Raw genomic sequence first — 27,685 nt, forward strand, 5'->3', positions numbered from 1 at the left:
AACTCAAAGACTCCATCAAATGTAGTAACATTTATATTATAAAAGTCCCAGAAAAAGAAGAGAAAAGGGGGACAGAAAATTCATTTGATGAAATAATAGCTGAAAAGTTCTCTAATCTAAGGAAATATATATCCAGATCCAGGAGACCAGAGAACCCCCATCAAAAATTAACAAAAGCAAATCCACACCAAGACATATTGTAATTAAATTGGAAAAATATAGTGATGGAGAAAAACTTTTAAAGTAACAAGACAAAAAAAAAAAAAGAGAGAAAAAAGAAAAAGAAAGAAACATATAAGGGAACCCTCATAAAGTGAGCAGGAGAATTTATAGCACAAACTTTCTAAGCCAGAAGAAGGTGGCAGGATATATTCAAAGTGTTGAATGGGAAAAATCTGTAGCCAAGAATACTCTATCCAGCAAGGCTATCATTCATAACAGAAGGAGAGACGAAGAGTTTCTCAGACAAATAAAAACAAAAGGATTTTATGACCATTAAACTAGCCCTATAATATATATTAAAGAGGACTCTTTGACTGGAAAAGAGAGATCAAAAGTGACAGTATAAACATAAGAAACAGAAGGAGCAAAAGTTAATATTTCCATAAAAAAATCAGTCAAGGAACCACATATGATGTAAAAGAACATAAACTATGACAACATATACCTAAACTGTGGGGAGGAATAAAGAATGGGTTCAAACTTAAATGACCATCAACTTAATCTAGACAGTAATATGCAAAGGAGGTTATATACAAACCTAATGGTAGCCATATATCAAAACCCACTAATACAGAATAAAAAGAAATCCATGAATATCATTAAAAATCAGGAAACCATGAAAGAAAGAAAGGATCATAAAATCTTCAGAAACAACTACAAAGCAAATAAAATGACAACTACATATCTATCAATAATTACTGAGTGTAAATGGACTAGTACTCCAATGAAAAGACATAGGGTGACAGAATGGATTAAAAAAAATCTATATGCTGCGTACAAGAGACTCATTTCAGACTGAAAGACATCTGCTGACTGAAAGAGAGAGGAAGGAGAAACATCTATCATGCAATGCCAAAAGAAAGCTAGAGTAGCAATACTTATATTGGACAAAATAAACTTCAAAATAAAGACTGTAACAATAGACAAATAAGGACCCTATAGAATCATAAAGGGGACAATCCAACAAGAAGATATAACAACTATAAGTATTCATAGGAGTATCCAAATATATCAAGCAGTTAATAACAAACATAAGGGAACTTCAATAATATTACAGTAATAATAAGGGACTTCAAAACTCCATTTACATCAATGGACAGATGCATCTAAACAGAAAATCAACAAGGAAACAATGGCTTTGAATGACACACTGGAACACATGGATTTAACAGATATATTAAGAATATTCCATCCTATAATGGCAGAATACACATTATTTTCACGTACACATAGAACATTCTCCAGAATAGATCATATATTAGGCCACAAAACAAGTCTCAGCAAATTCAAGATGGTGAGAGTCATACCATGCATCTTCTCTGAGCACATTGCTATGAAACTAGAAGTCAACCACAAGAAAAAGTCTGGAAAAAACAGATACATGGAGGTCAAATAACTTACTGCTAAACAATAAGTAGGTCAACTAGGAAATAAAAGAAGAAATTTAAAAAGTACATGGAAACAAATGAAAATGAAAACACAACAGTCCAACATCTTTGGGATACAGCAAAAATAGTTCTAAGAGGGAAGTTTATAGCAATACAAGCCTACTTCAAGAAGCAAGAAAAATCTCAAGCAACCTAACCTTACACTTAAAGGAGCTAGAAAAAGAACAAGCAAAATGTAAAATGAGCAGAAGGAAGTAAATAATTAAGGCTAGAGCAGAAATGACCTAATAAAATAAAATAATATATAAAATATATAAAGTAAATAAAATTGATAAACCTCTAGTTAGACTACCAAGACAAAGAGAGAAAGAATCCAAATAAAGGAAATCACAAATAAGAGGAGAAATAATAGCCAAGACCACAGAAATAAAATTACAAGAAAATATTATGAATAACTACATACTAGCAAAGTGGATAACATAGAAGAAATGTATAAATTCCTAGAAACACATGAACTACCAAAATTCAAACAGCAAGAAACACAAAATTTAAACAGAATGATAACCAGGAATTTGAGTTAGTAATAAAAAAAACTCCCAACAAAAAGAGTCCAGGAACAGGTGGCTTCACAGTTGAATTCTACCAAATTTTTAAAAAGAATTAATACATATTCTCAAAACTACTACAAACTGGAGCACCTGGGTGGCTCAGTGGGTTGGGCCTCTGTCTTCGGCTCAGGTCATGATCCCAGGGTCCTGGAATCAAGCCCCACATTGGGCTCTCTGCTCCGCAGGGAGCCTGCCCCCCCCCCCACCTGCCTTTCTGCCTACTTGTGATCTCTCTCTGTCAAAAAAATAAATAAAAATCTTTTAAAAATAATCATTTACGGTGATCAAGTGGGATTTATTCCTGGGTTGTCAAGGATAGTTTGATATTTGCAAATTGATATGATACATTAATAGAAGAAAGGACAAGAACTATATGATCTTTTCGATAAATGCCAAAAAATGCATTTGACAAAGTACAACATCCATTCATGAAAAACATTTTCAACAAATTAGGTACATACCTCAACACAGTTAAAGCCATATGTGAGAAACCCACAGCTAATTTCATACTGAATGGGAAAAAAAATGGAGCTTTCCCCAAAGGTCAGGAAAAAGACAAGGATTTCCACTCTCACCACTTTTATTCAGCATAGTACTGGAAGTCCTAGCCACAAAAGACAGACAACAACAACAACAACAAAATAAAAGACATTCCAACTGGTAAGGGAGAGGTAAAACTTTCACTATTTGTAGATGACATGATACTACATACAGAAAACCTGAAAGACTACCAGAAACTACTCAAACTGATAAATTCAGAAATGTTGCAAGATAAAAAAATCAATGGAGGAAATCTGTTGCATTTCTATATACCAATGAAGCAGCAGAAAGAGAAATGAGGAAAATAATCCCGTTTATAATAGTGCCAAATATAATAAGATACCTCAGGATAAATCTTACCAAAGTGGTGAAAGACATATACTTTGAGAACTGTAAAACACTGATGAAAGAAACTGAAGATGACACAAGGAAAAGGGAAGACATTCCAAGCTCATGTGTTCAAAGAAAAAATACTGTTAAAATGTCTATTTTACCCAAAGCAACCTAAACATTTAATGCAATTCCTATCAAAATACCAACAGCACTTTTCACAGAACTGGAACAAACAATCCTAAAATTTGTATGGAAACAGGAAAAAAGGAAAAAAAAAACCCAAATAGCGAAAGAAATCTTGAAAAAGTAAAGGTGGAGGCATCACTACTCTGAATCTCATATTATATTATAAAGCTGTAATAATCAAAACAGCATAGTACTGAATATAAAAAGAGACACATAGATCAATAGAACAGAAGAGAAAATCCAGAAAAAAGCCTGCAACTATATGGTCAATTAATCTTTGACAAAGCAGGGCAGAATATCCAATGGGAGAAAGACAATATCTTCAGCAAATGTTGGGAATATGAACTAGCAATGTGCAAAAGAAACTGGACCATTTTCTTATATCATACACAAAAATAAATTCAAAATAGCCTAAAGACCTAACTGTTAGACCTGAAACCTTAAATATCCTAGAAGAGAACACATGTGGTAACTTCTCTGACATCAGCTGAAGCAAGTCTCTTCTAGATATGCCTGCTGGGTAGGGGAAACAAAAAGCAAAAATAAACTATTGGGACTGCATCAAAATAAAAAGCTTCTGCACAGTGAAGGAAACAATTAAGAAAACTAAAAGACAACCTACAGAGTGAGAGAAGATATTTGCAAAGGCATATCTGATAAAGGATGAGTATCCAAAATATATAAAGAACTTATAAAACTCAATACCCACTTACCACCAAATAAGCTAATTAAAAAATGGGCAGAACACACGAACAGATGTTTCTCCAAAAATGACATATTGATGGCCAACAGACCATAAAAAAATGTTCATCATCACTTATTAGGGAAATACAAGTGAAAACTACAATGAGATAGCACCTTGCCATTGTCAGAATGGCTAAAATTCTGACAATGGCTAAAACCACAAGAAACAACAGCTGTTGGTGAGGATATGGAGAAAAAGAGACACTTGTGCATTGTTAATGGGAATGCAAACTGGAGCAGGCACTTTGGAAAACAGTCTGGAGATTTAAGAAGTTAAAGATATAACTACCCTAAAATCCTCTAATTATACCAAGGGGAGTTTATCCTAAGAATACAAGAAGACTAATTCAAAGGAGAGTTGGCATATGCAATGTGGAGATTCCTTAAGGAAAAAAAATAGAACTACCCTATGACCCTGCAATTGCACTACTAGGTATTTACCCCAAAGATGCAGATGTAGTGAAAAGAAGGGCCTTGTGTACCCCAGTGTTCATAGCAGCAATGGCCACAATCACCAAACTGAAAAGAGCCAAGATGCCCTTCAACAGACGAATGGATAAAGAAGATATGGTCCATATATACAATGGAGTATTAGACGGGACTGGAGGAGATTATGCTAAGTGAAATAAATCAAGCAGAGTGAGTCAATTATCCTATGGTTTCACTTACTTGTGGAGCATAAGGAATAACATGGAGGACATTAGGAGAAGGAAAGGAAAAGTGAATTGGGGGAAATCGGAGCGGGGGATAAAGCATGGGAGACTGTGGACTCTGAGAAACAAACTGAGGGTTTGGGAAGGGAGGGAGTAGGGGGATAGGTGAGCCTGGTGGTGGGTATTAAGAAGAGCATGTATTGCATGGAGGACTGGATGTGGTGCATAAATAGTGAATCTTGGAACACTGAAAAAAATAAAATTAAAAAAAAAAAAGAGGTGGTGTATGTATACAATGGAATATTATTCAGCCAAAAAAAAGAATGAAATCTTGCCATTTACAATGACATGGTTGGAGCCAGAGAGTGTAATATTAAGGGAAGTAAGTCAGAGGAAGGCAAGTAGCATAATCTATAATGATTATCCAAAATGTCTAAAAAACTCATACAAGTAAATAACAAAAATAAATTAAAAATGGACATAAGATCTGAATAGGTATTTTTCTTAAGAAGACACACAAACAGCTAACAATAAGCTAATAAGTGTTCAACATCACCAATCAAGGAAATGCAAATCAAAACCACAATTCAGTATCACCTCACAACTGCTAGAATGGTTATTATGAAAAATACAAGAAATAACCAGTGTTGGCAATGATGTGGAGAAAAGCGAATCATTGTGAACTATTGGTAGGAAAGTAAATTGGTGCAGTCACTATAGAAAGTGGTATGGAGGTTCCTCAAAAATTTAAAAATAGAACTGCCATATGAGCCAGCAATTCTACTTCTGTTTATTTATCCAAAGGAATAAAAAACACTATCTCAAAAAGGTATCTATACTCCTATTTGTTGAAACATATTTATAATAGCCACAAAATGGGAGCAATGTAAATGTCTATGGAAGATGAATGGATAAAAAAAAATCTGACATATATATTCACTGGATAATTAGTATGTCATTAAAGAAAGAAATCTTGCCACTCACAACAATATGGATGGCCCTTGAGGACATTATGCTAAGTGAAGTCAGTCAGAGAGTGAAAATACTGTATGGGAACACTTATTTATGAAATAAAATAAAAAGCCAAGCTCACAGATAAAGAGAACAGATTGGTTGTTGCCAGAGGCAAATGGGTGAAGAGGGTAAAAAGAATTTAAACAATACAGTTTATATAATAAGTAAGACATGGATGTAATGTACAACATGGTGACTATAGTTAATACTGTATTGTATAAATGAAAATCACTAAAGAACAAATTTTAAGTGTTTTTATTTAAGAAAAAATAATTGGAGTCATGTATGGTAATGGATGTTGACAAGACTTACTAGTTTGATCATTTTGCAATATGTACAAACATTGAATCATGTTGTACAACTGAAGCATGTTTTATGTCAATTATATCTGAATAATGTAAAAGAATCAAGTATTGTAATTTGATTAAAAATATCTATATATCTATATAAACACAATTGCTTCGCCTGTTACAGTTCATTTCATTCAATTTTACCACAAACTTATATACATCATTTCGTAGATGAATTATGTAGTTTTACCTCTCAATTAGAATGATGGCATGTCTAAAATCAAAATAAAATCTGAATTCTGGATTTGAAAACATAAATACAAAGTTATTACTGTCAGAATTTGCTAGCAGGATTACTTATTTCCAAAAGAGTTACAAAGGTAACTTTGTAACTTTGTAAATAACTTTGTAAATAAACCTTAGTTTATTTAACAGCTTTTTAAGGCTATGTTCCTTAAATGCAGAGCATGACACAAGAATTCAAATGCAGGTTTTTTTAGGGAAAGCTCTTCAGAAAAAAAAAAAATCTGTAAGACAGGATGTAAAGCAAGATAAGGAAGGTGAACAAGAGGGGAAAGGCAGCAACCCAGGGTGAGGGGTGGGGGTGAAGCAGCTCCTGTCAGCTGAACAATGTTCCCTTGAGAAGGGGGAAAGCTACAAGAGTTTAATAGCCACACTCACAGGAGCTGGAGTGTGAATGCACTTGCTCTTAGAGATGGGGGTTGAGGACCACACATCTATTACTATAGTGAAGGAGAAACTGCAATTGGTATAATGTACAATTGTAATAGTTGCTTCTCTCTGGCCCAGTCTAAGGAGATCTAAGCTGTTGGCAACAGCTACAGAACAAGTGAATCTGGATGATCGTCTCTGTACCATGGGATAATCAAAACTATAGATGCATGGAGAACCAGGGCCAGACCTGGAACAAAGGATAGTTGATCCATATAGTGGCCAAAAAGCTGTGGTAAGACCAGATTTAAAAGCTAAGCTAGGTGTTCAGCTTTCTTAGTTTGAATATTTGAAGTAGTATTGGGAGGAGTTGAAAAGTCAAAGAGCTGATAATGATGTAATTTATAGACTGACGTTATGAGGGAATTAGGAACTATGACCGTGACTATGACCATAAGGTAGAAATAGGCATATAGACAGCATAGGGTGAAGAAACCATTTGCTGGAGAAGTGTAGGATGAGAAACAATGTAGTAACATAAAGCATAATCACTTTGGTAGAGCTCCAGAAAAAAGAACAACAGTGTCCTGATGTTATTTTTCTTTCATCAGATAGGAAAAATTTCCAAGAGCATGATCAGGAAACATTAGACTAGACAAATTGCCTTCTAGAGAGCATAAATGTTCTTTATTTGCATGATGATGATGATGATGATGATGATGATGATTTTTTGGTCAAACACTGAAAAGCACCTGCTATGCTTGAAACTGGAACTTCTCTGCAGAAGACAAACTAGAGAACTCTAGAGGCCAGGGTACCGCCAGAAGGAGAATGGTAAAGAAGGTGACTTTGAGGCAGATAGATAGCAAAGCAGGATTTTGAGGTTGTTAATGGCAGAGTGTACAATGTAAAATAATTTATACAGTGGGTTTTTGGGGGGAATGAAGTGTGATTCAACTCTGAGGATGAGGGAATAGTGGACATCTAGACTACCCAATATTATTTGGTAAATGCCCTGAGAAAGGGACAGAGATGTGCAAAAATTCCAGGTGAACTCCCAGGAAAAACACTTGTCAGTCAGGAAAGAATGTCCAGAGAAGAAGCCAGAGAGAGGCCGAGAGGATGAGCAGGAGTTGGTGTGGTGAAGAGGTGGGGAGCTAGGTCTTTGTTTTGGATAACAATGAGAAGTGTTGGATTTGATTATGTCTACGAGGCTTGCTAGTTTTGAGTCAGACTCTTTATAGTGTTCTTGAATGTAAGATCTTGGGTATTCTGAGCTCTCTCAGCAAGTGGGAGAGAAACTTGGCTGGCCTGGGCCAGAATTTAATAAGGGGAGTCCTTTCTATAATGCTGTGAGGTTTCTGAAACAGTGATAACGTAGAGAGGCTAGAACTTGATTAGGTTATCACCCCTCATTCCCCCCTCTCCCTCACGAGAATATTCTCTAAGAGGTAGTAAACATACAAATTTTAAAGTCAAACAGAATGGCAAACTTTCCAAGAGTTGCTAGGTCATCTTTAACATTTATACTGTGAACTATTTGACCAAGAAAACAATGTGTGTGTGTGTGTGTGTGTGGTACATTCATAGATCCACTTTTATAAGGTCAAGAGAATCTTAGACATACTTTGTTATTTCTGCATTTGCCCTTTGTATTTAAGATTTGGTCAACTGATTTCCCAAATATGTCATTAAAACATATTAATAATAAGGAAGCTACAAAATATACAATTAAATGTGTATATAACAACAAAAAAGTGGGGTGAGTAGATTGAGAACAAGTTCATAGCATAATGAGCCCTCAGTATGTGTGTTGGTATGTGTGTCAATTTTTTAAATTTTTAATTTTTTATTAACATATAATGTATTATTTGCTTCAGGGGTACAGGTCTGTGAATCATCAGTCATATAGCACTATGTGTGTCAATTTCAAAGGTAGAGAACATTTAACATGAATTCAGAAACATCTCAATAATCAGTGGTTTACATAGCTATGAATTTCATGGGTTCCTCTTGCTTTATCTTTTCTAAAGCTAATGTATATCTTTTCTCCACCCTATTTTCTGAAGGGTATCTAAGAGATAATTTCAGAGCTTTTGGCGCTAACAATGCTAATCTTAGCTAGTCAGAGTCTTTAACTTTAAATGGAGTATTTCCCCATAGTTCTCACTGTGTGTCATCAAAGACAAAATGAGGGTGGGTGGAAGGATGGGTTAAACAGACGATGGCGATTAAGGAGAGCACTTGCTGTGCTGTAGGGAAGTTTTGCATCACTATCTTGTAAACTTGAAATTAATATTACACTGTATGTTAACTAACTGGAATTTAAATAAAAATCTCAAAAGTTTCATTAAAAAAAAAGGAAATACAACCACTACAAAAAAAAAGTATTAATCAGATCAGGTTAAGGTTAGAATTTAAGTGGAATGCTCTAAAAATCAAAACAGTTTCCCTAATGTGATAATATGTACTTGTAAACAGGGCTTTGTGGTCGATGCCATCAACCACTTGGCAAAATCTTGCCAATAACATTATTGCTATAAAAATTGGAAAGTTGATTAGTGGGTTACTTAAAACCGTAATCTTAGTCTTTAGAGGATTTATTTAAATCTAATTTTAAAGTTTTTTAATATTTATTTTAACAGAAGTTAACTTGAAATTTAAGATGAGAAAACAGTTTGAAATGAGGGCTGCTGAAACTAATATGTGGATATGTGGTTTTTGTCCACAGTGGTCATGTTTCCCTCAAGGCTAATTTGTCATTGATGAAACATCTGTCCAAAACCATTCATGTGTGTTTGGAAAACCTAGGATCAATCAAACTCTGTTTGGATAGGCAACTGTTGCTTTCTAAGTAAAGATGGATAATGATAGGTGAATATATTTTTTTGGTTTAACTTTAATGATGTCAATTTTTCTGAAATTGGAAAAATACCAGGATGGTATTTTGTACTTGCACCTTATCTCACAATTAAGTTCTTATTGGAAACTCTAGAAAAGGAAACAGTCAAAGGGTATTTAGAAGTTTTATGAGATATTTTATTTTGTGCTAATGGCGCTTTCTTATGAAACTGTTTGAATATCCTGCCAATGATGGAATTAGCTGTCTATAAAAACAAATTACTGATTTTTTTTTCTGTTTTGAAACTTTTTTATTCTTTGAGGCATCAAAACTATGATGTCATTTTCTATTTGAGGGTCGACATACTCTATTTTCTATCTTCCGGATCTTCCTCTTCCCTACTCTAGTCACAGACATACAGGAAGTATAGTGTGTTAATATATGCAAGAACTGAAATTTTTTAGTCTTTCCCAATATACGATAAACAAGAACTTAAAATTTAACCCTCCAGAAAGAGATATGTACTATAGTTTATGCTTTTCACTTAACTATTTGTTCATTTATTCACTAAGCATTAATTGAACCCCTGCTTTCAGACACATTTTCTATTACACTGGTAATTCTAAACTAGTTGTTTAAAACTAGTTGTTTAAAACTTTCAGAGTAGGAGAACTTCTATCTCAGTGGCTGGATTAATGAGTAACATTTAGTATGTTTTACAGACATACTTGTCAAATAATTGAATGTAAGGATTCAAGAATGATTTAAAAAAGAAGAGGAGTGGGAAAGAGACACCTAAGATTTACTTAGTATGTAATATATGTTAGATGTTTTGTGAATCACTTCACTTACATTATCTTTTTTGCTTTATTAAACTATTAGAGTAAACCTTTGAGGTAAAGTAAAGATAAGTAACACCAGGGATATCTAGTCACCTGTTCAGAGTCAGTGGGTTAGTAAGCTAGAACTGGAAGTTGAGCTTATGTTTGAGATCTCATGATCTCAGAGTCCACATATTTAGATGGCAAAAGCTGCCCACCCTACAGAAATCCTTACCACTCTAACCAGGTTACACGAGGAAAAAAATCTCTGTATTACATTGAGAAGAAATTTAATAAGCTTCAAAACCAGATCTATTAAGAGTGTTTCTTTTTTAAATATTTTATGTATTTATTTGTCGGAGAGGGAGAGAGTAAGCGAGTGCACACAAGCAGGGAGTTCAGCAGACAGAGGGAGAGAGAGAAGCAGGCTCTCCAATGAGCAGGAAGCCCAAGGTGAAACTCGATTCCAGGACCCCAAGATCATGATCTGAGCTGAAGGCAGATGCTTAACCTAATGAGCCACTTATGTGCCCCAAGAGCATTTCTTTTAATGCAGTAGTCACTATCATGTGTTGTCTCTAAATCCGGGATATGGAAAACAGCAAGGGTTACCATTATTTTAGAAGTTCTAGTTAATTAAAAAGAATACAAAATATATACATTAATAGCAACTATAGGAAGGTGAGAAAATATTTTTTGTAGTTGATATGGATATTTAAGAAGAATCAAAAAACTCAACAAAAATTATTAAAATTTAAGTGAATTAATACTTTTAATTTTATTTATTTATGTTATTCAAATTATTCAAATTTAAGTGAATTAATATAAGTAGCCAGACGCATGTCATACATAACAATGGCTATTCAAAAAATTCATTCAATAAATATTATGTGAAGTGAGTATTCTAAATACTAGGGATACAATGGGGGAGGACAAGAGAGGACAAGTAAGTTTCACTGAACTTACATTCTTAAGAAAGGAGATAAATAATGATATTTTGCTGCTGCCCCTCGGAACAATTTGTTACTTAAACTGTAACCCCTGGAGGATTTTACTAGTTGCCAAGCACATTTAGACATGGCCTTAAAAAATACTGATACTGACAACAGGTGTTTGGGGAGAAGGACGTTGTATGACCGTGAAGCTGGGCAGCTGGGGATGCCCGGCTCGCTCAGGGTGGAATGTCGCCCCTTCACAAAAGCTGGGCAGCTGGGGATGCCTGGCTCGCTCAGGGTAGAACGCCACCCCTTCACAGAAGCCGGGCACCCAGGAACGCCCGGTCAGCTCAGGGTGGAACGAAAACCGCCTGCTTCCCTTTTTCGTTGTCGCTCCTTTCTCTTCCCAGAAGTGCTCATTGTTAGTTAGATGAGTCCTTTGAAGACGTGACTAACGCTTGACCTTCATCAATCCTTCTGTTGGCTATTGTTTTCTATCTAATAAAAGTGAGACTGTGGAGTTGTTCGTGGCAGCCATCCTTTTCGACCGTTGTCCCCTGCTCCCAGTCTTTTGCAGATGACTTGTTTGTGCCTAATTCTTCTCTCATCGCCGACTGGAAGCGGCAATATTTATTCTAGCATGTATGTATATGTAGTGCTTATATGTCAGATACTCATTTTTCTAAGTGTGTTTTTCTCTCTTTCTCACTGTCTTCTCTCTCTCTCATGCACACACAAACAGGTTTAAATTCCATGACTTAACAGCCCTGTTTACTCTATTTTTTTCACATTTTTTAAGACGTGGAAAATTGACCATAGAAAGGTAAGGAAATTGCCCAGAGTCATAACAGTGAGTGGTTTCAGTGAGACGAGTGAGACAAGTTTCAAATCTAGGCAGTTCATGCTATTTCAGGTTTGATTAGTGATATGAAGAAAAACTGAAGTAGAATAAAGGGGTAGAGAGTGGCAAGGATGCTGTTTTATTTCAGGTGTTGAACAAAAGCTTTGGGATGAGATGGCATTTAGAAGAGACCTGATTGAAATAATAATTTAGCCATGTGGAACAGAGTAGAGAGCCCAGATATGGACCCTCAACTCTATGGTCAAATAATCTTTGACAAAACAGGAAAAAATATACAGTGGAAAAAAGACAGTCTCTTCAATAAATGGTGCTGAGAAAACTGGGCAGCTATATGTAGAAGAATGAAACTGGACCATTCTCTTACACTGTACACAAAGATAAACTCAAAATGGATAAAAGACCTCAATGTGAGAGAGGAATCCATCAGAATCCTAGAGGAGAACATAGGCAGTAATCTCTTCGATATCAGCCACAGCAACTTCTTTCAAGATATGTCTCTAAAGACAAATGAAATAAGTGAAAAGCAACTTTTGGGACTTCATCAAAATCAAAAGCTTTGGCACAGCAAAGGAAACAGTCAAGAAAACAAAGAGGCAACCCACGGAATGGGAGAAGATATTTGCAAATGATAGTACAGACAAAAGGTTGATATCCAGGATCTATAATGAACTCCTCAAACTCAACACACACATAACAATCATATCAAAAAATGGGCAGAAGATATGAACAGACACTTCTCCAGTGAAGACATACAAATGGCTATCAGACACATGAAAAAATGTTCATCATCACTAGCCCTCAGGGAGATTCAAATTAAAACCACATTGAGGTATCACCTTATACCAGTTAGAATGGCCAAAATTAGCAAGACAAGAAACAACATGTGTTGGAGGGGATGTGGAGAAAGGGGAGCCCTCTTCCACTGTTGGTGGGAATGCAAGTTGGTGCAGCCTCTTTGGAGAACAGTGTGGAGATTCCTCAAGAAAAAATAAAACTTCCCTATGACCCTGCAATTGCACTACTGGGTATTTACCCCAAAGATACAGATGTAGTGAAAAGAAGGGCCATCTGTACCCCAATGTTTATAGCAGCAATAGCCATGGTCGCCAAACTGTGGAAAGAACCAAGATGCCCTTCAACAGATAAATGGATAAGGAAGATGTGGTCCATATATACACTATGGAGTATTATGCCTCCATCAGCAAGGACGAATACCCAACTTTTGTAGCAACATGGACGGGACTGGAACAGAGTATGCTGAGTGAAATAAGTCAAGCAGAGAGAGTCAATTATCATATGGTTTCACTTATTTGTGGAGCATAACAAATAGCATGGAGGACATGGGGAGATAGAGAGGAGAAGGAAGTTGGGGGAAATTGGAAGGGGAGGTGAACCATGAGAGACTATGGACTCTGAAAAACAATCTGAGGGTTTTGAAGGGGTGGGGGGTGGGAGGTTGGGGTACCAGATGGTGGATATTATAGAAGGCAGGGATTGCATGGAGCACTGGGTGTGGTGCAAAAATAATGAATACTGTTATGCTGAAAATAAATAAAAAATAAATTTAAAAAAATAATTTAGCCATAATATCGGGAATTCCTGGGTGGCTCAGTTGGTTAAGTGTCTGCCTTCGGCTCAGGTCATGATCCCAGGGTCCTGGGATAGAGTCCCACATCAGATCCCTGCTCAGCAGGGAATCTGTTTCTCTCTCTGCTCCTCCCCTTGCTTGTGCTCTCTCAAGAGTGTCCTCTCTCTCTCTTTCTCAAATAAAATCTTTAAAACAAAAAAAAATTCAGCCATGAGGTTATCTTGGGGGAAAAAAAGAATTCCAAAAAGTAACAATAGATGCAGAGATCCTGTGGTTGCAGGATGCTCGATAAATTCTAAGTATCACAAGGAATTCAGTGTAACTAGAGCAAAATAAGTAAGGGAGAGAATGAAAATGACATCATATAGTTACCTATCTGCCATACTATGTGATTTTTTAGACCGTGAATGGACTTTAGATTATTCTGTTAGAGATAGGAAACCATTAGAAGATTCTGAGCATATATATATATATATATATACTATAATCTAAAAAAATTTTTGAAACTTTGTTAAGATTAGACTGTGAATTTACAGGATCAGAGACAAAAAAGATTATTTAGGAAGCTTTTACAGTTGTTGAGGATAATAGTTCTTGGACCAGGTGGTAGGAAGTGGGTAGATTTTTTAATGTATTTTGACAGAAGAACCAATGAGATTTACTAACAGATTGGCTCTTACAGCATGTGAGAATGAAGAGGCAGGATGATTGCACAGTTTTTATCTTGTGTAATTGGGTGAATAGTTGCTGTTTAATAAGAAGGGTAATATTGGGAGAAACTATATTGGGGGTAAGAATAAGTAAGTTTGTTTTGAACATTTTAAATTTTAAATGCTAGTTAAACATCTAAGTTAAGATGTCGAGTAGATAGTTGCATAGGAGTCTGAAGACTGGGGCTAGAGCTACACATTGGGGAATCATCAAGTCATGAATGATTTTAAGACTGAGGGGCCTGGATGAAATCACTTAAGGACGAGTATAGATTCAGAAGAGGTCTCAGAACTGGGTTATAAGGCATTCTTACATTAAAAAGTTGGTCAATGAGGAAAGTCCTATAAAGAATCTTAGGAAAAAAATGGCTAATGAAATGGGAAAAGACTTAAGTGCCTTTCGTTCCAAAAGTCAAGAAGAAAGTTTTTAGTAGAGGGAATCATCGATATTGTTAAATGCGACCAGTATATAAGAAGAAGACTGATGGTTGGATTTATTGATGAGGAAGTCATGGGCGAATGGTTATGGTCCAGCAGTGGCAATGTAAGCCCATTTGAAATGGGTCCAGGAGGGACTGGAAAAGAAGAGATGGAGAGAGTAAGTATAGTGAATTTTACTTTAAAGGCAGTAGTTTGTGGGATCATGTGAGATGAAGGGAGAAGTTTTATCAATATTGGAGATATTGTAACATGTTTGCATGTTTAAGAGAAGAATCAGTAGAGAGGAAAAAATTGGTAATGTAGGAGAAAGAAAGCCAATTGCCAGAATGATGTTCTTCAGTGGATGAGAAAGCATGAAATCTAGTGAACTAATGGAGTATTTTGTCCCATAAGGATATATATATCTCAGTCACTGTAACAGAAAAGGTACAGAGTATAGGAATTGAAATGTAAAGGGTTGATAGATACGAAGGTGGGATGATATAGATTTTCTCTTTTGTTTGTTTCCATTTCTACATGAAATAAGCAGAACCATTTACTGAGGATGATGAATGGAGATGCTGTGGCTTTTGATCCCCTAGTGCCAAAGTCATAAGATGAATCCAGCTCCCAGTATGATGGTATTTGGAGATGGGACCTTTAAGTGGAAATTAGATTTAGATGAGGTCATGGTATATGGCCCTCATGATGAAGTTAGTGCCCTTATAAGAAAAGATGGCAGATAGCTTGCTTCTTCCTTCTCTCTTTCTCCATCATACAGGTATACAGTGAGAAGGAAGCCATCTGCAAGCCAGGAATAGAGCCCTTATCAAGGAATCAACCTGGCTAGCACCTTACCTTGGACTTACCAGCCTCTAGAACTATGAGAAAATGAGTTTCTGCTTAAGCCATCAGCTGCTGTGTTTGTAATGGTAGGCTAAGTACACTAATTTGGGGGTAAAGATGCTGGAGATTTGAGAAGTTATATAAAAGTAATTTTTTTGGGGGGGGGGGCGTTGCCTGGGTGGCTTAGTCAGTTAAGCAGCTGCCAACCTCTCAGGTCATGATTCCAGGGTTCTGGGATTGAGCCAGGCTTCGAACTCCCTGCTCAGCAGAGAGTCTGCTACTCCCTTCTCCCTCTGCCTGCCACTCTAACTACTTGTGTTCTCTGTCAAACAAATAAATAAAATCTTTTAAAAAGTAAATAAAATTAATACAGGGGAATAGTAGAGAAAATTGATAGGGAAAGTTTAATAGTTTGGAAGGCAGAAGTGAGGGCTAAGGTAGGATTTTTACTCAAATTCAAATTTGGTCTGTTTAGCATGTTACTGAGCTTTATTCTAGTTATAATCAACTACTTCAGTGTAGATAGAGTAGTGTTGGATAACTAGGCCATTTGAGTTACTGTGATGTATGATGGAGAGAAAGAAGATAAAGGCATGGTGTTCACAACCATACAGTAAACATACTGAGTAGAGATCACATCGACTGTAGCAATTAAAAATTACTAGCTATTAAAATTAAATTAAAAAATTAATTTTAAATTAAATTAAATTAAAAATAATTAGGAGTGTGAAACATATAATTCATTAAGTAAATTCTATTGAGAGATGTGGTGGATTTGTAACAGGTCACTTTGACTAGGCTAAATTATGTTGCTCAGAATTCCTTTCCTGTATATTTCCAGTTATAGTGGGTCACTAAAGACATTTTTATAGGGTGTTTGGGAGATGGAAGTTAAACAAAAACATTAGTGTTTCTCAATACAGAAATGGTGATGCTATCTCAAAGGTTGGTGTGGGACACTAGCTGGGTCTGCGATTTCACCACCTTTTCTTCTTTAACTCTGCAAATCCTGGCAGGTGTGTTTAGCTTTATGAAGAAGGTCACCCTTTCCGTGTGGGATCACATCATCAAGATCACAGGTGGTAAGAATTAGCATGGGTTTTATTTTTTCTTCATGGGTTCCAGCTCCTTCTTGTGAGTTCCAACTTGTCCTCATTCTTTCCTATGCTATGTCCATTATCTCTTCCCACTTTTATCCTGAAAACTTCAAGTTCTAGCATAAGACAAAAGATAGCAGCCTTATAGACACTGCTTAGCCAGCTCTCATAGTTGTATAAGATTCAATCCTGGTAACAAGTGCATTATCATATATGATGAAATTTATCATATATGATGAATTTGATGAAATTCTTATAGATAAGAAGGAAGTATTAAACAATTGGAGGAACATATTTGTAAACTAGGAAGATTATTGCATAGGTATTGATTATCTAAATTCATTTGTTAGATTAATAGTCCTGATAAAAATCCAGCTGGATAGATAGGTGTTATAGCTGTAAACATCAGTAAGAATCCTTTAAAGGTAAGTATGTGACAGAGCACAAAGAGCAGCTAGGTTCTGTACTATGCCTGGATACATTATACAGGTAAGTTGTATAAAATGTCTATAGCAAGATATCAAACTATGAACCAAGATTTTTCACTTCACATGGCAGGAATTAAGTAGAATAAAATTATAGTTACAACTTGTACATATATGGTGCTTTATGTGTGGGACATTCATTTTCTAAGTGCTACATGTACATACCTACATGCTGCCCCCTTCCCCAGCTCCTTCAATCATGACAACAGCTCTATGAGATACATCTTCCTATTTTTCAGGCAAGAAAATTGAAGCACAGAGAGATTAAGGACCTTGAACAGGGTCACACCGGAAAGTAAGAGTAAACTCACAGCAGAGATTAATAGAAGTCAGAACTCCTATCCCATCTCAGTCTTTTGCTTTTTCTCACTGAGATGTAAGGTCTGCTCTTTAAGAACTTTACCCTGGAAAAGAAAGGCAGACAATGGAGTAGATCAATGTCTACAAGGTTTCCTGGGAGGACAGCAGAAGAAATTTATCTTGTAGCTAACTGAATGCATCTGGACCATTTAAGATGGAGAAAATCATCTCCATTAATAGAGCTAAGTAAGGACAATTGAAAGTCATTATTCTTGTGGGTTGCTGGGCTGTTGAAATAAAGCTGACATAGTAGCCCCCGGAGAGACTAGTGAGTGAAACATGTATGGACCAAGAATCAAGAACCAAGTTGTTTAATATCTGGACTTTATAAGTGGGGCATTCTAAGGCACACCAACTTAAGAACACTCCTTCAGCTCATTGTCAAGCCAGTTGTCAACCCTCAGCTGACAGATGGGTATTTAGAAAGAGAGGGAGAGAAGTCATATTGCTCCAGCTCTATTTTCATGGTCAAAAGACATGGTAGCAACATTGGCTAGAACATGCTCTGCCTCTGGGGAACAGGAAATGGTTGCTGTATGTTTGGGTAGGAGGAAAGGATTTGGAGGATTACTAATTTTCATAAAAGGCCTCACAAGGTTTTTATCTTTATGTCCATAAAAGTCTCTGACTTTTTAAAAGATGCACTAAAGGGGTGCCTGGGTGGCTCAGTGGGTTAAGCCTCTGCCTTTGGCTCAGGTCATGATCCCAGAGTCCTGGGATCGAGCCCCGCACAGGTTCCCTGCTCAGTGGGGAGCCTGCTTCCTCCTCTTTCTCTGCTACCTGGCTCCCTTGCCTACTTGTGATCTCTGTCTGTCAAATAAATAAATAAAATCTTAAAAAAAAAAAAAGATGCACTAAAAACCACAATGAGATCCAATTCTCTACCTATCAAATTAGCAAAAATGCTAATGAATCTGAAATGAAAACACTATTAAGTGTATAGTGAAACGTTCCAATTATTGCTGGTGGCAGAGTTAATGGGTGTGATCCTTCTGGATGGCAGTTTATCAAATATGTACGAACAGTCTTAAGAAACCTGATGTCTTCTAAACAGTAATTCCATCCCTGAGAATCTACCATAATAAAGTAATCCCAAATGTTGCAGAGGGCTTTACACTCAAAGATATTCATAAAATTAAAATTGTGAAAAACTAAAACAGAATGGTTTATTTAATTCTTATGATTGGACATAGCATATTCACTTATTAAAATATGTAAGACTAAATATTTAGGAAGATTATATAAGAAGATGAAAAATGCTGATGGAATTATAAGTGAGGAGAGTAGGATATGAAACTATATAATTATGTATTTGTGTATTTGTAAGTGTACATATTTTTGCCAAAGGCTTAGAAGAACAAGACCAAAACTGTGAGAAAAAATAGTTGAAGGTAGCTGGTAGGAAAATTGATGATTTCTGCCCCTTTGTTTTTACTTGTCTGAATTTTCAAGTCTGTTCATGAATGTGTTTTGAATGTAAAAAGATAAGTCAAATGCAGTAACAATAACATAAATAACAGTGTCATTTTAATCATAAGAAAAGGGTACTGTAATAAACAAGCCTGAACTCCTTAAGCCCATTCTCATTAAGGCTAACGAGAAGTTTCAATCCTTGAAAAATGTGATTTAATGTTCTATTGGAGCTGTTCTAGGAATAACTTTCAAAGGGAAGCTCATAATAGAACCCAAAAGAAAGAAATGTTCTGGATATGTAACAGAGCTTGGTTTATTTGGAATAAGTTGGCTCAGAAACTGTTCTGATTAACCTGCATGGGCAAGATGGAATTTAAATTTGGTTATATTGCATCCATCTCTCATTTTCTCCTGGAAACAAACAAACTTAACTAATATTGTATTGGGAAAGGGTAAGGGTGGGAAAAGTCAGGAGAAATTTTTGTCAAATGTGTTTTAGATTAGAGGCACCACTAGACTACAGCTTTGAAGTGGAATTAGTCATTGACACAAATGTGCCTTTGTAAAACTGTTTCTGGTGCAGAAGCAAAGGTGTGTGTGTATGCCAGGTTTTCTCGGCTTCTCTTGCTTTGTTGTGTTGTCACATGAACTAGGATTTGAGGTAGGAGATGGCAGTCAGGTCTTCTAGTATGTGATCCACTACATAGGATTATTTTTTAAAATTTCTTCTGAAGGACTGGTTGCTACTAGTGCATCGTTCTTTTCAGACATGTTTAAAAGCACAATAAATAGTATTGGGGGGTTATTGTCCTAAAACTACGGTTTTGTATACTTCACACCAAAAAAAAAAAAAAAAAAAAAAAAAATCCTGCCATTTGCAACAACATGGATCAACCATGAGGGAATTATACTGCGTAAAAGAAGTCAGAGACAAATGCTATATGATATCACTTATATGTGGAATCTACTTAAAAAAACAAACAAACAAATGAACCCATAGATACAGAAAACTGATGGTTTCTAGAGGTGTGTGTGAGGGCTGGGCACAAAATGGATGTAAGTGGTCAAAGTTATAAGCTTTCAGTTATGAAATAAATAATTCCTGGAGACGTAATGTATAGCATGAGAACTAGAGCTAACAACACTGTATTTTATATTTGAAAACTGCTAAGAGTAGATCTTTTTTTTTTAAAAAAAATTCTTATCCTATTTTTTAGTCTTTGTATAGTATACTTTATAATTTAAAAAATCAATAAACTTAAAAAAATAAAATAGATAAAAATAAAAAAAGATAGTAGATCTTAAAAGTTCTCAAATGGAAAAAAATACGGCTATTTGTGGTGATGGATGTTAACTAAACTTATTGTAGTGATCATTTTGCAATATGTACATATATCAAATCATTATGTTGTACACTTGAAGCTACTACAGTGTTATATGCCAGTTTTATCTCAATTAAAAAAAGGTAAGGAATTAGAAAAGCCAAAGTAATAATACTTTTGGATAAAGAAATCTGACTTACACTGATAGACTCACAATATACTCTGTATAATATTACTTTTGTTAAAAAGTGTCTCTTATACACTTCTTTTCCATCCTCTATTCTTTATTATAAAATATAGCCAGATACCTTCAAAGGATTTTGGACATTTTCAAATATTAGAAGATAGACACGTGTAATAGATCAGGTCTCCATATTTTTGCTCTTCATTTTCTGCATTCCCAGTGAGAATTATGTTATGGGAATTTGTACATTCTGTCTATAGTGACACTATCTACTATTTTTATTTTCAAACTTGACTGCTGCCTTCAGCATTGTGCAATGTTTGGCTAGCATTAGGTTTTGGCTTTGGCTGTGTCAGGAGTTTCTTGTGTTATACATTATTGCAATAGATTTTGTTATTGATTCCAGATATGTTTATGTGTCTTTCTTGTTCTCAGTTTCTGGAGGTTAATCTGTCTAGCATTGTTCCTTTTCTTGCAGAAAGGAATCTGGGAATCCCTGAGAGTTGGATAGAACTGGCACCAAAAAAAATGGGAAAAAAAACCTGAATGAAATCCTTGGAAGAAAAACTATAAATTGACTCAAAACCTTTCTTAGGTCTGAAAAATCTCAGACAAATTTTAAAAGTATTTTTTATCTATAGTGTCTTTACATTCTTGCTGAGTAAAACAAACAAAAGAAATGCAAGTAAAACAATAACCATAAAATCACTATTCAATGATACGTTCTTGAATGAATAAAATATTACATAGGCTTCTCAACTGAAACTAGCTCCGTATTTGGCCAGCAAAATAATAGCATGGCAAAAATGGATAGTGCAGAAGCGTAGCAGGCAACATTTTTCTTGGTTAATCAGTAAGATGGGCAGGTGAACGAACATACATGGGTTTATCTTGAAAGTTTTTCCAGCCAAACTGGTTTTCATAGCACGGGCTCTATTTTAATCCTTGTCCCAATATAACCTAAACCAGTTTTATTTATCACTCCTATTGTTTCTTCAAACTTTTAGTTGAGCAAAGATTTTTTTCCTATCAGATTCAAACTTGGCAGATCCCAAAACGTTTATGTTCACTGTATAATAGTAACAGTTACTTTGAGATAAGACAACCTCCATGCAAAATTTAACAATAAACCAGTGTAAGATATTCGCTAGAATTTTGGTTTCTAATCCAGAGTAAGAGGCTCAGGCCTGTAGATAGTAAGCTGGGGCATTTGGGGAGGAGAAAGAGAAGCTTAGCAGTAACCTTCCTGGACTTGGATGTGGTGAGCTGTCGTTTTGGACCATGCCAACATTAAAGGAAGGAAGGAAGGGAAGAAAGGGAAATGAGGAAGGAAAGTCTTTGCTGCTGGTGGCTGGTATCTTCGTAAGCTAGCCTCTCACTCTGGTCCTGGTGGTTTTCTGGCTGATACTTTCTTCTGTGGGTGCCCTGAAGACCCCTCAGTGGCAGCTCTCATAGCAAGAAATAACAACTCTCCTTCTGCCCTCAGCCCTGGTGTAGAGATAGCCTCCTCTTGGTGCTGCATCCAAGCCTTTGTGCTCCCAGCCAGTTCTTTCCCCCAGAGCCCACATTTGGTCCATGGGAATCAAACATTTCTTTGCTTTTACTAATAATGGAACTATAGCTCTTTGCAAACATAGCCATGTCATCTCTATTTTCCTGAAATAAACTACTGTAACTTTCTCAGCCCATGGTGAGTATCAGGTCCCTCCATGGGCTCTGGCTGCAGCCCTTACTCTCATTGAGATAAGGAACGACAAACTCCTCTTTTCCCCTTGGGGAGAGGATGTGGGGCTCAAGCTCAGCTCTTTCCATGGAAACATTCTGCAAAATATCTTTTTCATTCTCTGAATATTCCCCCCCCCCTTTGATATTCTTGATCTGACTGAATAGCCCTAGAGGTGTGGAACCAGTTTTTGTACATTCTGTTTGTGAATTTTGCATCTTCTCTGGCTCCTAGCATTGGCATGCATCGCGTTTTATATTTTGTTGCCTGGACCAAAACCCTGGTTAACACAGTTACACCGATGTCAACTCCAACAGCAGTCCTGTTAGTTAGATCTTGGCCTAAGATTGCCAGAAAAGATGGAGAACACCTATTTAAATTTAAATTTCAGATAAACAATATATATTTTTTTTACTATATGTATGTCAATGCACTATTGGAGATAAGTAAACTGCTTGTTTATCTGAAATTCAAATTTATGGGCATCCTGAATTTTATTTGCTAAGTCTGGCAACCTTCTCTTAGTCAAAGCCTTTTAAAGCTACTGAAATACATTTTAATTAACATTTTATTATCTATAGGGCTGTATGTATATATGTATTTATGTCTCACATGTCCAATTTGGATAATTACGTATAACCTGTTCTGGAGACCTAAAATAACTGTTCAGCAAATGTGTTCTAATGACAATATGGCTCTGTTTCTGGTGGTGTAAAATTTGCCATCTTCCTGATGACTAATTCGTCTTGTACCTACACATGTTTAATGAATCTCGCGGGTAAAGATCATTTTCTCTTAGCCATGTTGAGGCCTAGTTTAGGGAGGATTATAATATGATGAAAAAAATTGTAGTACAAGGAATAAGCTGTTTGTTCTGCTATTAAACACTTGTAGAAGTTAACTATTTTTCAACTCATAAATGCTTGTTATTTATAATGTGTCTTGTAAGGAGTTCAAAGTGTATTACAAAAGCATCCTATTAAGGCTATCTGATTCCACTGTTGATATTATTAGACATCATGGTATGACCCTGTTTTTAATGATAAACAAATGGGTTGAACAATGAGGTTCCAAAAATCAGAGCAAGAAAGCAATTTACCAAATCAAGGTTTCTACTCAACATTTTCAGTTCACCTCATGAAATTAATTTAATGGCACAATCTTTGGAGAAGGAGTCATTTTGTAAGTTTTATGTGTTTTCAAGATTCTGGTTTGGTGGCAGAAGGAGAAACAGAGGTTTTCTACAGTAAGATCTCTGAGGCATGTTTAGAGTATAGAGAGCCTGAGAAGACTGCGTGGGTGTTTCATGGAGGATGAGAGCCTCCTTAGCTGAGGATTCCAAAAATTATAGCAGAGGATACAATGGTGGAAGAAGAGGATTTATGGAAATTACCTGGGTAGTGCTTTAAATATATAACAAGAATTTCTGATTAAAGGTGGTAAATTGATTATTATTCTTTCCTCGACTGAAAATTTAAAGCATTACCACTTCATACTTCACTAGTTTATTTTAAAACTTAAAAAGGACAGGGTCTCAATGAAGATTATCTTGTATCTGTGAGAAATGCATAGGATGGAATGGAAAAGAACTACCTTAAAAGAAGCTAATGTGAAAAAACTCCATAAATCATAAACATAATCTAGTTATCTTATACCTCCAGAAATTTGAAATAAGCTAATGTTATGATATCACTGGATAAAATATTCATGTAGTCTTGGTCTGCAATAGTGCATTCTGGTATGATCATCTCTGAACTCACTTTGGGGTATATCATATGTAAGAATACACAATGCTTATGTGAGGAAGAGAAAACTCAAGTAACTTAAGTGGGACTTTCTAGCTGTCTTCAAATATTTGGAGTACTCCCTCATGTAGAAGTTGCAGGGCATAACCATAGCATCAATTAACAGAACTTACCAGGAGTCACATTTCAGCCTGTACACTAGCTAACAAATAGAATGATCTAAAAACGAAAACTGGCTTCTCTCTTTGGTCGCAAATGGCCTGTTAAGAAAGAGCATACTTAAAGCTCAGATGATAACCTTTCAAAAATATAGAAAGATGGTTTTAGTTCAGATCTCTCAGTTCAACGCTATTTCGTAATTCTAGATATTCTCACAGAACATGATTAAAGATGGCATGATTAATTAATTAATTAATTAATTAAAGTACTTGCCATCTTTAATCATTGTCCTGAGGGTATGCACTCATTCATTCTTTTACTCAGAAAATATTAACTAACTACAGGTATCAGGCATTGTTAATGGCCCTAGTTTTTGCCTTCCTAGAGTGATATTCTAAATAGCATAATTAAAAATATATATATGGTAAGTGGAAAAATGATACATGTTCAAGTTAAAAATAGAACCAGGATATAGGATGGGGGAGTCCTAAGGGAGGATTTGTAATTTTAAATGGGGAAGACCTTGCTGAGAATACTGTTATATTTGAGTGAAGCCTGGAAAGGGGTGAGGAAGAAAACCATCGAAAGAATGATTCATGGAGAGGGAACAGTAAGTGCAAAGGCCTAAAACAAAAGTTTCCTTTTGTTCTGAAGAGCAAGGAGACCTCTGAGGCTGGAGGCAAGTAGCACAGGGGAAGGTAAAAGGAATTGAGGTCTGAGAGGTAATAAGGGACCAGCTTTTGTAGGGCCTTTCAAGTCTTGGTTTGAGAATTTGCTTTTTCCCCTGAGCAAGACAGTCAGTGACTGAAGGGTTTTGGCAGGGATCGACATGATGTGGTTTACTGTGTGATTTACAGAGAAGGGTTTTGGGAATAAGGGAGACAGTTAAGGAGGCTGTTGAGATAATCCAGGAGAGAGAGGATGGTAGCTGGCCTCATGCTAGTCACAGCAGAGAAGAAGAGACGTGGCCAGAACCTGAATTTATTTTGAAGGTAGAGACCACAGAATTTGCTGGCAGATCGGATGTGGGGTATGATAGAAAGGAGGGATTAGGATGACATCATGGAGTTGGGCCTGAGCCCAAGGAAGGACTGAATCAACATGAGGACTATGAAGCTGTGGGTAGGTAGGAGGGATGTCAGCAGCTTTCTAAAAATTATCCTTTTAATCATCTTAAAATGCTTTGAGGTTATAGTCTCCATGCTACAGAAGATGAAACTGAAATAGAAGTTAGGAAACTGGGCAGCATTCAAAGCAAAGGCAAGTTCTGAACACAGGTACCTGACCTGGACTTGTCCTCCCAATAATTGTGTTATGATGTCATTTAACAGACCTGGTCACAACATAGCCATGTTCCTCAGCAGAGAGCAGATGGTACAGGCTCAGTAACACAAACCACCACTGAGTTATGGGAATCTGAGGAGGAGACTGAAGGTATAGGAACAGGAAAAGACCAAAACTATTTTATACTGTAAGCATAAACAAAGACTCCTCTCTCTCACTGATTTTTACTGAGGAAGGAAAACATTTTGATTAAAGAGACTTTTCTCTGGTTAGCTAATTGTTGAATTTTTTTAAAAATCCCAATTTTTCTATTATGGAATTGATATTGTGTCATTTGTGTAAAATGAACATGGTGATACTCCTTTTTCTCCTGAATAAGTGGTTTCACTTTTATTTTTAATCTTCCTGGCTGTTAATTTTCATCATGATAAAAGGATTCTAAATTTTGTATTATAAACTCAGCCATGTTCCCTTTTTATGAATATTAAAGACAATTTGAAAAGTATAGCGAAGTATTTACATACTCAAAGTCACACTAAGAAGTAACCGTGAATGGTATTTCAATACATTTCCTTTTCATAATCCCTTTGGGGTTTTTTTAGTACATATTTGTAGATACCATCTATAACAGATATTATGCAATATATATAGCTTTGTATTATGCTTTTTCACTGACATAATATGACAGTTTCCCCAGGTTATTAAATTCTTTGTGAATGTAATATCCATTCATAATTCTTTGAAGCATCCCTTGTTGTTGAACCGACCTATAATTTTGTAGTGTTTTTTAAAAAAGATTTTTACTAATATTGTTAATATTTTCCAAATACAACAGCTTGTGTTTAGAATGAAAACATATTTTGGAGTTTGTGCAGTCTGATGTTCCAGTTATGTTGTTCCCTCTAAAAGAGTCATTGGTGAGAGAAAAAAGCTTGAACTGATAAAGTCACTTTGGACCAGAGATCTATGTTCCATGGTCTTTGAAAATTTGATTTGTTAATGCCTTTTTTCCACATGAAGAAACTTTGTCACAGACAACTCTTAAAACCAGGCAAAGAGGTGATGTGCTCCATGCCAATATTTGTAATTTTATTAGTTTTCTTAGAACTTTTATAGGAAACAATAAATGCAAGCTTCTCCAAGTAACATTGTGAACTTCTATTTTATTTTAATGATTCTTCTTCACTAAGTGGTGCTTAAGTGTTTAATGTTTTTTAGGTATTAAAAACTAGCTATTTATGAATTCTGTGATGAGTACATGGGGATATATTGGTAAAATTTCAAGTTTTGGGGATTAAATTTGCTAAATGCTTTGGAAATATCCTCAGTGTTTTCTTATTCTTAAAGAATATATTCTAATATTCATCTCTATTTCTACCTGGATAGTTTCTTGCTTTGAGTGTAAAACAACTGCAATAAGTTAGTGATTAATCTATGATGATAGTATGTGCCTACTTTATTTTTATCTAGAAATATATAAATCTAAATCTCAACAATTTTCATGAAATTACGTGTGGTAGCCCATGCTTAGGGTCAAATTTATAATATCCAAAATACAAATTTTACCTATTTAACCTGATTAAACAAAGGGATATGCAGTTAATAGCAAATTATATTTTTAAAACTGTATAAGTAGATGACAAATTTAAAAAAAAATGATTGTGAAAAAAATATATACCTAACAATAAGATAACTCTGAGTAGAATTTAATCTTTGATGATTTGTACATTTCTTGAATTATAAAAGATTTAAATTTTAAAAATCAATTGCTCTTGTAGTGTGGGTGTTTTGAAATTCACTAAAAAAAAAAAAACCAAACAACAGAAAACAAACAAAACAAACAAAAACAATCCAAAGAAACAAAGAATATTAGAATTGAAAGGGTCTCCAAATTTTAGTATAAAATTATTAGACGACTAGTAAGTATGAACATACTTAGAAATAGATTCCAGGTTGTCTGACCTCTAATTCATCTATTTTTTCCTATATCATTCCTCCTTATCAGGCATAGGTTTATAAATAAGACTTAATGTTAGCTCAATCAACTTCTTGTCCAAAGATCCCAAGAGAGAAATGACATTACCAAGATGGTGACATGGATCATTCTTGACTTCACTCTCTTTCAAAAGAACAATATCTATTCATAGAAAGACACCACTGAGAAAATCTTAGAACACAGGAGTTAGACTGAAACCCTACTGAAACTCAAACTGAACTCATTGATAAAATAATATCTCTG

Source organism: Mustela erminea, chromosome 16 (assembly GCF_009829155.1).
Source record: "Mustela erminea isolate mMusErm1 chromosome 16, mMusErm1.Pri, whole genome shotgun sequence".
NCBI classification, from domain to species: Eukaryota; Metazoa; Chordata; class Mammalia; order Carnivora; family Mustelidae; genus Mustela; species Mustela erminea.